Source organism: Rhincodon typus, chromosome 15 (genome assembly GCF_021869965.1).
Source record: "Rhincodon typus isolate 14 chromosome 15, sRhiTyp1.1, whole genome shotgun sequence".
NCBI lineage: Eukaryota > Metazoa > Chordata > Chondrichthyes > Orectolobiformes > Rhincodontidae > Rhincodon > Rhincodon typus.
Genome location: NC_063346.1, coordinates 52,345,392 through 52,357,668, shown reverse-complemented (window position 1 = coordinate 52,357,668; position 12,277 = coordinate 52,345,392). Strand labels below are relative to the sequence as shown.

At 39.6% G+C, this 12,277-nt stretch overlaps 1 protein-coding gene across 2 annotated transcripts in view; it reads left to right on the top strand.

Annotated features, from left to right (window-relative positions):
* The window catches only part of LOC109915551 (Y+L amino acid transporter 2-like), a 98,051-nt gene that overhangs the window by 11,341 nt on the left and 74,433 nt on the right, over nt 1-12,277 (top strand). Inside the window, exons 3-4 of one of the 2 annotated variants that reach the window (XR_007263788.1) lie at nt 1,186-1,743; nt 5,980-6,287. The exons of the other annotated variant lie outside the window; for it this stretch is intronic. The gene's annotated coding sequence lies outside the window, so the exon portion shown is untranslated. Of the gene's footprint in view, nt 1-1,185; nt 1,744-5,979; nt 6,288-12,277 lie in introns of those variants that run through there. 2 annotated transcript variants of the gene reach the window in all.

Genomic DNA, 12,277 nt, shown 5'->3' with positions numbered 1-12,277 from the left:
TTCTTTCGTTCTTTCGTTCTTTCGTTCTTTCGTTCTTTCGTTCTTTCTTTCTTTCTTTCTTTCTTTCTTTCTTTAATTATTTCAATTCAGATTCCACCATCTGCCATGGTGGGATTCGAACCCAGGTCCCCTGAACATTAGCTGGGTTTCTGGATTAATAGTCTGGCAATAATACCACTAGGCGATCGCCTATCCTTGATTCCCTCCGTGATTGCTGTCATTTGCCCTTGGCATGATGAACAGGGGTAAATCAGTGCCCTGCTTTGCAGGAAGGGTCCTGCTAAACAGAGTGGTGCAGACATGAGATTTCCATTTCCCCCAAAGCCAGTAGTGGAAACAATGCCTACCTGGTCTAAGATTGCCACCTGGTTAAAAGCACTATCAGTTGTCTGGAGGAATGCCCAGCATTGTAGTAAGAAAGTCAAAGTCCCTCACCCTTCCACCACTGTAGGTGCCACCATCTTCACCTCTGATACCTTGCACTCAGTTTGTCTCTGCTACTGTACACCTTGCACCAAGGCTCAAACTCTACCACTTTCACTCTTGTTCATGGTGGATGTGGAGGGTTTTGGCATTGTGAATTTAATGGCAAAGGATTAGCATGACTTGGCATGGATATTTGAGGGACGATTGGGGCAGAGCAGGACATGGGTTGGCATTAGGCTGTCTGCAGACAATGAGGAAAATTGGGTAGTTGGCTTTTAAGTTGATGTGAGAGTGTGAAGGCAAGGGGGTAGGGTTAATGGGGGAGCAGAGGTCTAAAATATTGACAAACAATTCGAATAAATCCCAGAGACCAAATTTAAGTTTTCCAATTCACCATAGCTTCTTCAGGAGCAAACATCTGGGCAAAATAGTTTCAGCAATGATTAAGTTCATTAATGAGCATTTAGAAAAAGTGAGATTAGCAAAAATTATTATATCTTTCATGGTAGTAAGAGTTTTACAGTGTCCTTGATTCTTCTGTACGTGGCATGAGACTAGTTTGCTCCATTCATCCTTATAATCTGGTTTGCTTTTAAAATAAAATTGAATATGAATAAGAACAAAGAATAATTGCTTACCATTTTGCAATCTTAAAAGTTCAGAAGATGAGTAATGGAATTGTGATCGAAAATAACATGTATAGAATAATATAGAAAACTCTCAAATTCTCAGGTCACTTCTCTGTTTATGTCTTTCTAGGTTATTGCTTCTCTGTGATATTATCCTTCAAGATGGTTGAAGAACATGCCAAAATGCAGCCAGTTCTATACAGTAATGCCCATACCTCTAATTTGAATGAGGCCATTGAGCCTACAGAAGATGTTGCCAATTATTTCCCAAGATCTCCAATGCAACTAAAAAGGAAAATTTCTTTAATTAATGGTATCACTCTAATAGTTGGAAACATAATTGGTTCAGGGATATTTGTGTCTCCAGGTGGTGTCCTAAACCAGTGTGGCTCCTATGGTCTTTCCCTGATAATATGGACTATTGGGGGCATTTTCTCATTCATTGGAGCCCTCTGTTTTGCTGAACTGGGTACAACTATCACAAAATCTGGTGCAGGCTATGCATACCTTTTGGAATCATTTGGTAGTTTAGTTGCCTTCCTTAAACTTTGGACATCCATACTTGTTTTTGAGCCCATGTCACAGGCCATTATTGCCATCACCTTCGGCAACTACCTGGTACAACCCATCTTCATAAACTGTATGACGCCATATGTGGCAGAACGCCTAATTGCAGCTGCTTGCATCTGTAAGTGTAACGTTACCATTTTCCTAACACTATAATATGCATTCTTAATTGCAACTAAAAGTTAAATGGTCATTAAAAATATCAATTATCATGTATAATAAAGTAAAGCAACACTGGTTTTCTTATTGGCAGGCTGTTAATTTGAGCAATAAATGCTACACTGAGTCATGGGAGTATCCCAATAATTTTAAGGTTGACAGGGAAAACAGCGGTATTAATGGTTAATTAGAATCAGAAAAAAAAAACTCAAAAAACATTAAACTTTTATTGGCTTAAAAATCTCAATAACTTTTAACATGAAATGGAGAAATTAAAAATTAATATTCGGGCCACAGCGATAATTTACTTATCATTATAGAATAATATACCACTAAAGTTGTAGACTTCTGAACAGTCAATGATTTTTAATTGACTTGCATCAGCATTCCCTTTGAAAGAACAGGTAATCATTGACAGCACTGTCAGAATGTGTAATTGTGCATGTGTAACACCAGAAGTTTCTGCCAGTTTGAAAGTATTATGACAAAGAAAACCTAGCCATTGAGATTAAAATGAAATAAAAAAGGATGCATGTGATAATTGTAAGCCTCGTAATGCAATGAAATGCAAAGCAATTCATTCACGGGATTAGAGCAACGCTGGCTGGCCAGCATTTATCGCCCATCTCTAGTTGCCCTTGAATGTAGAGGTGAGCTGCGTTCCTGAACTGTTGCAGTCCATTTGCTGTATATAGACCCACAGTGCCATTAGTAGGGAGTTCCATGATTTTGACTCAGAGACACCGAAGGGGCAACAATGTATTTCCACATCTTGATGGTGAGTAGCTTTGTAGGTAACCTGCAGATAGTGATGTTCCCGTGTATCTGCTGCTCTTGTCCTTTTAAATGTTAATGATTGTGGGTTTCAAAGGTACAGTCTAAGCAGACTTGGTGAATTTCTGCAGTGTATCTTATAGATAGTACACACTGCTGCTACGAAACGTCAGTGGCAGAGAGACTGAGTGTTTGTGGATGTGGTGGAAGTCAAGCAGGCTGCTTTGTCCTGGATGATGTCAAGCTTCTTGAATGTTGTCAGAGATACACTCATCCAGGCAAGTTGGGGGAAATATTCCATCACTCTCCTTATGCCTTGTAGATGATGGACGGGCTTTGAGAAGTCAGAGGGTGAGATATTAACTGCAATATTCCTAGCCTCTGACATACTCTGGTAGCCACAATGGTTGTATGGTTAATCCAGTTCAATTTCTGGTCAATGGTAACTCAAGGGTGTTAATAGTTGGAGAATTCAGTGATGGTAATGCCACTGAATGTCAAGGGGTAGATTCTGTCTTGTTGGATATGGTCATTGCCTGGCAAATGTATAGTGTGATTGCTGCTTGTCAGCCCAAACCTGGATATTTCCAGAACTTGCTGCAGTTGGGCATTGACTGCTTCAGTATCTGAGGATTCACAAATGAAGCTGAACATTGTATAGTCAAGAGTGAACATTCCCACTTCTGACCTTATGAAAGAGGGAAGATCATTGAAGAAGCAACTGAAGATATGAGTCAAGGACATTAGGAACTTGAAGAATTCCTGCAGAGATGTCCTGGAGCTGAGATGATTGACCTCCTCCAACAACCACAACCACCTTCCTTTCTGGCAGGTGTGAGTTCAGTCAGCAGAGAGTTTGCCTCAAATCTCATTGACTTCAGTTTTGCTAGAGTTCCTTGATACCACACTTGGTCAAATGGGGCCTTGATGTCTTACCTCACTTCTGGAATTCAACTCTTTTGTTCATACTTGGACCTGGATGGATAAATGAATAGCTTTGGAGGGATGTGGGGCAAATACTGGCAAACAGGACTAGGTCAGATTGGAGTGTCTGGTCGGCAAAAACGAGTTCGACCAAAGGGTCAATTTCCATGCTGTATAACTCTATGATTCTATGGGTTATAATGAGGTCAAGAGCTAAGTAGCCATAGGCGGAAACTTAACTGAACGTCAGTATCACAGGTTATTGTGAAGCAAGTGCTGCTTATAGCACTGTTGATGACACCATCCATTTCTTTACTGATGATCGAAAGGAGACTGATGTGGCAGTAATTAGCAGGGTTGGATACTGTATTTTGAGTATAGGACATACCTTGCAGTTTTCTGCCAGTGTTGTATCTATACTAGAACAACTTAGCTAGGGATGCACAGGTTCTGGAACATAGGACTTCAGTACTATTGCAAGAATGTTGTCAGGTTCCATAGTCTTTTCTTGTCCACTATCATTCACAACTAGATGTGATAGGACTGCAGTGCTTACATCTGATCTGTAAGTTATAGAATTGCTTTGCTGTGTCTATCACTTGTTCCTTATGTTTTTTGGCATGCAAGTATTCCTGTATTGTAGCTTCAGAAGTTGGCACCTCATTTTTAGGTATGCCTAGTGCTGCTCCTGACATGTCTTCATGTATTCTTCATTCAATCCCCTGGCTTAATGACGATGGTAGATTGAAGGGATGTGCCGGACTATGAAGCGTAAATTCTCTTGGAGTACAATTCTCTTACTGCTGCTGACCCACTATGCCTCATGGGTGCCCAGTCTTGAGTTGCTCAATCTGTTCGAAGTCCCATTTAGCATATTGATTGTGCCATACAGTACAATGAGGTGATTCTTAATGTGAAGACAGGGTTCCTTCTCCACAAGGACTGTATAGTGGTCACTTTTACTGACACTGTCATGGACAGGTTTATCTGCAGCCACTAGGTTGGTGAGGATGTAGTCAAGATGTTTTTCTCTTTTATTGGTTCCCTGTTATCACTTGCAGCAGACCCAGTCTAACAGCTGTGTCCTTTAGGACTCGAACGGCTCTGACAGTGGGGTGGTGCTGCCAAGCCAATCTTAGTAGCGGATATTGATGTCCCCTACCCAGAGTACATTCTGTGGCTTTCCCCTTCTGTGCTTCTGCCAAGTTGCAGCTCAACATAGGGGAGTACTGATTCATTCAGTGGACTGGAGGGTGGGCATATGTGGTAATCAGGAGGTTTCCTTGCATATGTTGACTGATGCCATGAGACTTCACAGTTAATGTTGAGACTCCTAAGGCAAATTTCTCCACAGTATACCGCATTTCCATCCTTTACTGGTCTGTCCTGCAGATGACACAGGACAAACTTAGGGATGGGGCTGATGCTTTCTGGGACATTGTGTGTAAGCAATGATTTTGCGAATATGACTGTCAATCTGTTGACTAGTCAGAAACAGCTCTCCCAGTTTTGGCACTAAACCCCTAGATGTTAGTAAGGAGGACTTTGCAAAGTCAACAGTGCCTTAGTCGATACCAGATGGTCTGTCTGGTTCCATTCTTTTTTTCCCTTTCTAGTGGTTGAAACAACTGAATAGCTTGCTCAGCCATTTCAGGGGACAGTTAAGAGTCAACCATATTGTTGTGGATATGAGGTTATATGTAGGTCAGACCAGGTAAGGAGGGCAATTTCTTTCCGTGAAAGGTGTTAATACACAAATGGTACAAGAGTAGTTGAAGGAAGGTTAGAGACAAAAAAAAACTTACAGAGGCAATAGTTAGTTGACTGAACTCCAAAATGAGTACTTCTCATTTATGTTCATTAAAGAAGATACTGCTGTAATCACTGTAAAGGAGATATCAAATTGTGCTGGATCAGTGATGTCTCAAAATACTTTGCAATTAAATGAATACTTTTTGAATAATGGTCACTGTTGAAATGTAGGAAGCTCAGCCACTAATGTACACTCAGCAAATTCCCCTAAACAGCTTTAAAGACCTCGGCTTTTTATTTTGGTTTGTAGACCAAAATGAGAAAAGGTTCTGTTATAAACCAGGGACTATGGAGGAGTTGCTACACTTTTAAGAATGAGTTACTGGATATCTATGAGTTGTGTTTACACTGTTGCTTTGTTCAAGTAGTGGGGGAAGATATCTGAGATGCCATGGCACTGGGTTAAGTATGCAAAGCAAGCTTTACAGATTACAGATTAGTTTGTGCAATAAGGACCAGATGTGGAGCCCAGAAACCATTGACATGGCAACAACCCTCTGGCTGCTAGGAAGTGAGCAATTTGAGTGTGAATAATACAAACAGAGGTCTTCCGATTGCAAATAAAACAAGATCTTTCTTGGTCTCTTCGGTGAATTAATAAAAGTGGAGAAGATAGATAGCCATGCTCTCCCACCAATTGTTGTAAGCTGTTACCTTGGACCACTAACTGAAAAATTGTACAATTTAGATTGCCAACTGCACTGCATCTAGAACTGAAAGGAGCTGGAAATAAGGAGACGAAAAGTCAGAAGACCTTGGAAGAAATAAAAGGGACACCTCATCAAAGCCTGTGGAGTGGTACCATTGAATTATGTTTGCCTACTTGTTTTTCCTCTCACAATAACATCCATATTTATTTGTTTGTGCCTGTCTGCATGTGTTTATTGGGGTTTAAAAGTAGAGTTACAGTTTCAGTAGTAGAGTTATGTGTTGATAATTCATATTTTTGTTTGTATGTGTCAGAACCTTGTAATAAATAGTAGTTCTTGTTAAGTACAGAAACCTAGTCAGTGTTTTCTGTTAACCTAAGTTTATCAGAAAGATAAATTGGGACTTTCATTAATTTGATTACATTCTTAATTTTTGTGATGGTTGCAGAGGTGGGTCTCGAGTATCAGCACACATTCTCAAGTGGTCATGAAGAGAGATTGAATGCTCCTTTGGAATCATTTTGACATTTTAACAACTTCAATTTTTAGCAACTTGTTTAAAAGAGAGCTGTTAAATTCTTATGGGGAAGAGTCCTGGTCAGAATCTAAACTTAGTAATGAAACATTTAAATTGTACAGGCCTATCAGAATTTGAGAACAAGAATGTGGAGGAATTCTTTGTCTTTGAAAAAATAATGTATTGACTAGAGGAACACTGGATATTGTCCATTCAGGGTTTTTTGACAGGTAAAGCACAAGAAATGTATGCTTGACTTTCAGAGGAGGTTTCTGGGGATAATGATGCTATAAAAGGTCTTATAACTGGGTGCATATAGTTAGTCCCTGAGGCATGTAGGCAAGTTTTCTGAATTTCAGGAAACAGCTTTGGTAAACTTACATCAAATTTGAAAGTCAAGCAAAGCAATTTTGACAGGTGACTATGAGCATCACAACTTAAAACCGTGAAATCCACGAATTGATCATTCTCTTAAAAGGATTTAAAAACTTCATACCTTCCATAATAGTAGCCTATGTTGAAGTCCAAAGGGTTGCAACTGCTAGACAGGCAGCAATAATGCTGATAATTTTGAGCTTTTCCATAAAACTAAACTTTTTCTCAATGCTCCATAACAAAAGGAAGTGGGAGAGTGACAGGAAGCTGCTTAGCTAGGGTAAAAAAAATGGATAGCTCGAAATACCCCTAGATCTCCCCCTCAAATCAGAAAGGAAAGTATTGAGAGTGAAGGTGAAAGGTAAAGGTTAAAGTGTTTCCATTGTAACAAGGTGGGATACATTCATGCAGAATGCTGGAAGTTGCAAGGAAATCCCATGGGATGTTTTGGTTGTTGTAAGAAATTAAAAAGAAAATGCCACAGACAAAAATGTGACAATGATGAACACTTATTTTAGCTGGCTAAGACTTCACAAGGACATAGGCACTTCTGTAAAATGTGTCATACATGTTAGCTAGTAGAAAAAGCTCAACATGTAATTAAACCAGCTCCAGTTTTAAAAAACCATTAAGCCGAGTGCAAGTAGATTGCATAGGATAATCACAAAAAAAAGTAGGAGAGCAATCCTACATATCTTTACATTATGGACATGCTAACTTGCATTCCAGAAGCTATTCCTATAAGAGCAATAATAGCTATGGTAGTTGTGGAAAAGTTAAAAGATTTTTACTCATTATATACGATAAAAGGAATAATAGAGAGGTGGACTATTTTCTAAATAAGGAAAGGCTTTGGAAATGTGAAGCATAAGGGGTTTTAGGAGAACTGGTTCAGGATTCACTTAAGGTTAGCATGCATGTTCAGTCAGCAGTTAAGAAGGCAAATGCAATTTTAGCATTCATTTCAACAGGGCTAAAATACAGCAGCAGAGATGTACCGCCAAGGCTGTGTAAGGCTCTGCCAGACCACATTTAGAATATTGTGAACAGTTTTGGGCCCTGTATCTAAGGAACAATGCGCTGATGTTGGAGGGGGCTTACAAGAATGGTCCTCGTGAGGAAGGGTTGTCAAATGAAGAGCAGTTGAGGACCTGGGTCTGAACTCAATGGAGTTTAGAAGGATGAGGGAGGATCTGGTTGAAACTTACAGAATACTCAGAGACCTCGATAGAGTGAACATGGAGAAGATGTTTCCATTCATAGGAGAGACTAGGACCAGAGTCAGAGTGAGGGATGACCCATTAAAACTGAGATGAGGAGTAATTTCTTTAGCGAAAGGGTGCTGAATCTGTGGAACTCATGGCTAAAGAAGGTTGTGGAGGCCAAGTCATTGAGACTATTTAAGACAGAGGTAGATAGTTTTGTGATTAGTAAGGGGATTAAGGGTTACAGGAATAACTTAGGAGAATAGGGTTGTGAAACATATCAGGCACGATCAAATGGTGGAGTGGACTCAATTGGCCAAATGGCCTAATTCTGCTCCTGCTTTTTATGGTTGTTATGGCCTACTGATTGAGATACAACCTGATCATGGTTCTCACCTCATGTCTAAAGCTTTCCAGGACATCACCAGCAGTTTGCATATCAAATAGTCTAAGTTAAATGCTAATCATGCATGCAACCATAGGAGTTTTGGAGAGAGACCTTCAGACTCTCAAAACCATGATTGAGACACATTGTCATGAAAACCCACAGGACTGAGAGCAAGGATTAGATTTCTTGCTGTTAGCTACCAGAGATTTATTGGAATTGATCTATGGCTGTGAGATTACAGGTCCATTAAAATTGATTAAGGACAATCTCTTAAGACAAAAAGACAAAATCTTCAGTGTTGGATTATGTGTCCACCTTTCTAGAAAGAATTACAGGAGCATGTAAAGTAGCATAATAATATTTAAAGATTTCATAAAATGAAAGAATAGGCAAACAAACATGGTACGACTCGAATGTTTCAAGCAGAAGATAAAGTATTGATATATTTTCTTTCCAAGGTAAATCTCTGAAAGTAAAATTCACTTGTCCGTACTGATTAGGAGGGTTGTAAAATTACTTACCTGACAGATACTCCTGATCATGTGAAGAAGAATCAGTTATGTCACACAAACATGTCAAAACAATATCACTGTAGGGAAGGGGTTTGGGAGCAGCAAGTATGTGAAGTGATAAGAGTAGTGAAGGATGATAGAGACAATAAGAGTGATGTACAAGGAGAGGCAAAGAGTTCTCACAGTGAACTTCCTACAATTCAGCTAATCAATACAGAAATACTGGGTCAGTTAGAGCAAGAACAATGGGAGAATCTGTAAGACCACTTAAGAAGTATAAGGAAATGTGTAGCGATATACCTAGATGGACTTCATTAGGTAGGCGTTATTTGGAGGGCCAATCCCAATATAATGGCATTCTTATTGGTTGTGTCCAGAGAAATAAACTCAGATGGAAACAGATTCAATACATACTGGAAAATCACTTGATTGAACCTAGTCAAAGCAGCTGGAATTCACTAGTAGTATTGGTTCCTCAACCAAATGGATCAATTAAGTTCTGTATACACTGCAAGGAAGTAAATACAATCGTGAAAACAGATTTGTACCCAGTTTCTCAGAAGACTATCAAAGGGGTTGGCAGTACCTCATTGTATCGATAGAATTGGTGGAATTCCCTTCTCAGATCAATCTGTTGAATGGGTATTTGCAAATGGCAATAACATCAAGGGCTGTAGAGATATCCACTTTTGGCATGCAAAATGGGTTATACCAATGTTGAGTTATGCTGTTGGATTAAAAACATCCCAGCTACATGATAAAGCCTTACAAATCAGTTTGTGTCTGAAATACCTAACTGCGTAATTTATTTAGTCAATGTCAGATTGTTTGATAAGGCATGGGAAGAGCATGTAAGGCAATTAGAAGTCCCTGTTTAGTTAAAAATACATTCACAAAAGCAATGGTAATTTACTTAGAACATTTTGTAGGACAATGGCAAGTGTTGCCAAAAGCAAGAAAAGTAAAACTAAATGGGAAATTATAAGATATTTAGGAATGTGTGCATTTTACTGGAAGTTTCAGCATGATACCTATATCCTTAAAAAATTTGTTAAGGAAGTAAGCAAAAGTGGTACAGTCAGTAGAACTGGAAACAGCCTTTGAAAAGCTGAAGACAATTTTAATAAATGAACTAGTATTGGCCACCTCCTAAAAATATTTTAAAATGGCAATTGGTGCTGGTATCTTGGGAGTAGATGTGGTCTTGTTACATTATGATAGGATTAGAGAGGACATTTGAGTATTTTTATAAGAAATTAAACCAATATCGAAGTACTCTATTGTTTAAAAAAGATTTTGGGATCATTATTGGTTCTTCAACACTTTGAAGTTGATATCAAAAATACCTTAATCTATGCTGATCAAAATACAGTGCCATTCATTGAAAAGTTTAAAACTTGAAATGTGATACTATTTAAATGGAGTCCAATGTTTCAGCCATTCAATGCAATGATTATTCACATTGCCTCTGATTATATTATATTTTCAAGCAATGTCCCAAATGTAAAATGATGGAATGCATTAAAGGTTTAAGAAATGCTAAAATCTGTGGTTATGTAACAGGGAAGGATGCAATGAATGGATGCAAATCTTTTATTGTTTATGTGTTATTTACCATGTTATGAAACACATTTTTGAAAAGGTGTTTAATCTCTTAGCAGGGTGGGGGTGTGTACATACCATGTCATTTTATTTTTCTTTATTTTGTACTTTTGACTAAAATGGGAAAATGTTACTTCTGTAATACAGTGACTGGGGGATAACTCATTATACTTCTAAAAGTAAATTATTGGAACTCATCATGAGTTTATACGGTTGCTTTGTTCAAGAGTTGGGGAAGACATCTAAGATGCCACAGCACGGTGGATGCATGTGAGAGAGCAAGCTTGACCCAAACAGATTGCTGATTGGTTTGTGCAATTAGGATCAGTTGTGGAAGCTAGAAGCACCAGCATTACAACAACTCCCTGATTGCCTCCTGTGCAAGTGAACGGCATATGTGTGATCAATACAGAGGCAGAAGCCTCCAGTCTGCACCAAAGGCAAGGGGCAGAATCCTGAATGACATGAGCTATGGTGAGAATTCTGGAAGAATGTATATGAAAAGTCCAATGAGGCTTTTCTCAATGTCAGGAGAACTAGCTACATCTTTCAACCAAGTTCTGGGCATTGAAGTGAAAGTCTCGCTAGACAGTGGCAAGGTGTCTATTAAATGGGATTATTGCTAGTTCTCAGCCTCATTCCCTGCACATGTCACGTAATTAATAGGCATCCTTCTAACCTGCAACTGTCACAAGGAACTAACATCAAGCATTCCCAACATGAAAGTCAGAGCGAGTACCTGGTGATTCCAGCTTGTCCCAAAGGACCTCCATATTGGACAATCTGCACAGTAACTCAGGGGATGTTCAATGGGCACCAGCCGCTAGCACTCCATTCCACAGATCTTGGCTTCAGAAACACGTCAGCCTCTCCATGTCATTGCACAACTCCAATCCACTTGCAATACGCTTCTGCTTTTCAAGACACATCGGCAAGTATCATTACAGCGCTGCTGCAAGGGCACTCAGCGCACAGTGACAGGAACCCAGTCCACAGATTAGACCAGACTACACCTCAGGGCTGTTCACTTGCTCTTTACCGCTCACTCACTGTGAGCCTACGTGAATGCAGTAAGCATCCCTGCCTATCCTAGCCTTTTTGCATTTGCTCCCTCAGCCAGAGCTACAAGATTCACAGTATTTCTGTCTTGCCTTTCCATTTAACACAGACAAAGCTGAGAAACTTGTTAATTTGCCAGTAGTACTCAGTCAAAGGAACACGCCATTAGGCATAGGGTCCTGGCACAGCGGGTCAAGAGTAGCTTCTGATACTAGTCCAGGCTTGTACACAATGACTCGAGCACAAGCAAAAAATATAACGGGAGACAGAAGCAGGAAAGTTTTGAAGGGGGAGATACTGACATTTTATTATTTGCATCAGTGATTATTGTAATTGAAAAATGATAATAGTGAGGTGACAGTGCAGAAAACTAAGGTGTTTGAGAAGAGTTAAATGAGTACACAGCAAATTATTGTGTATGTGAGCACCGGTGTGTGGATTCTGGCAGCGTCTTTCTCAACTGTTCTGCTTTAATCAAGAAGCCCAGTAAGCCACATAGGGCGGCCAGTGTCCTATCCTTGTGTGGGCTCAGGCGTTTTGAATGTTGGGCAGCTCACCACCCAGCTTGACCCTACTGTAGGTTGGTTTCTGCTGACATGAGAAAAGGGAGGGATTGAATGAGATGTAATTTGGTGGTACAGCTGTTAATGTGCCAAGTTGTCCCAAGTGAGTGATTAG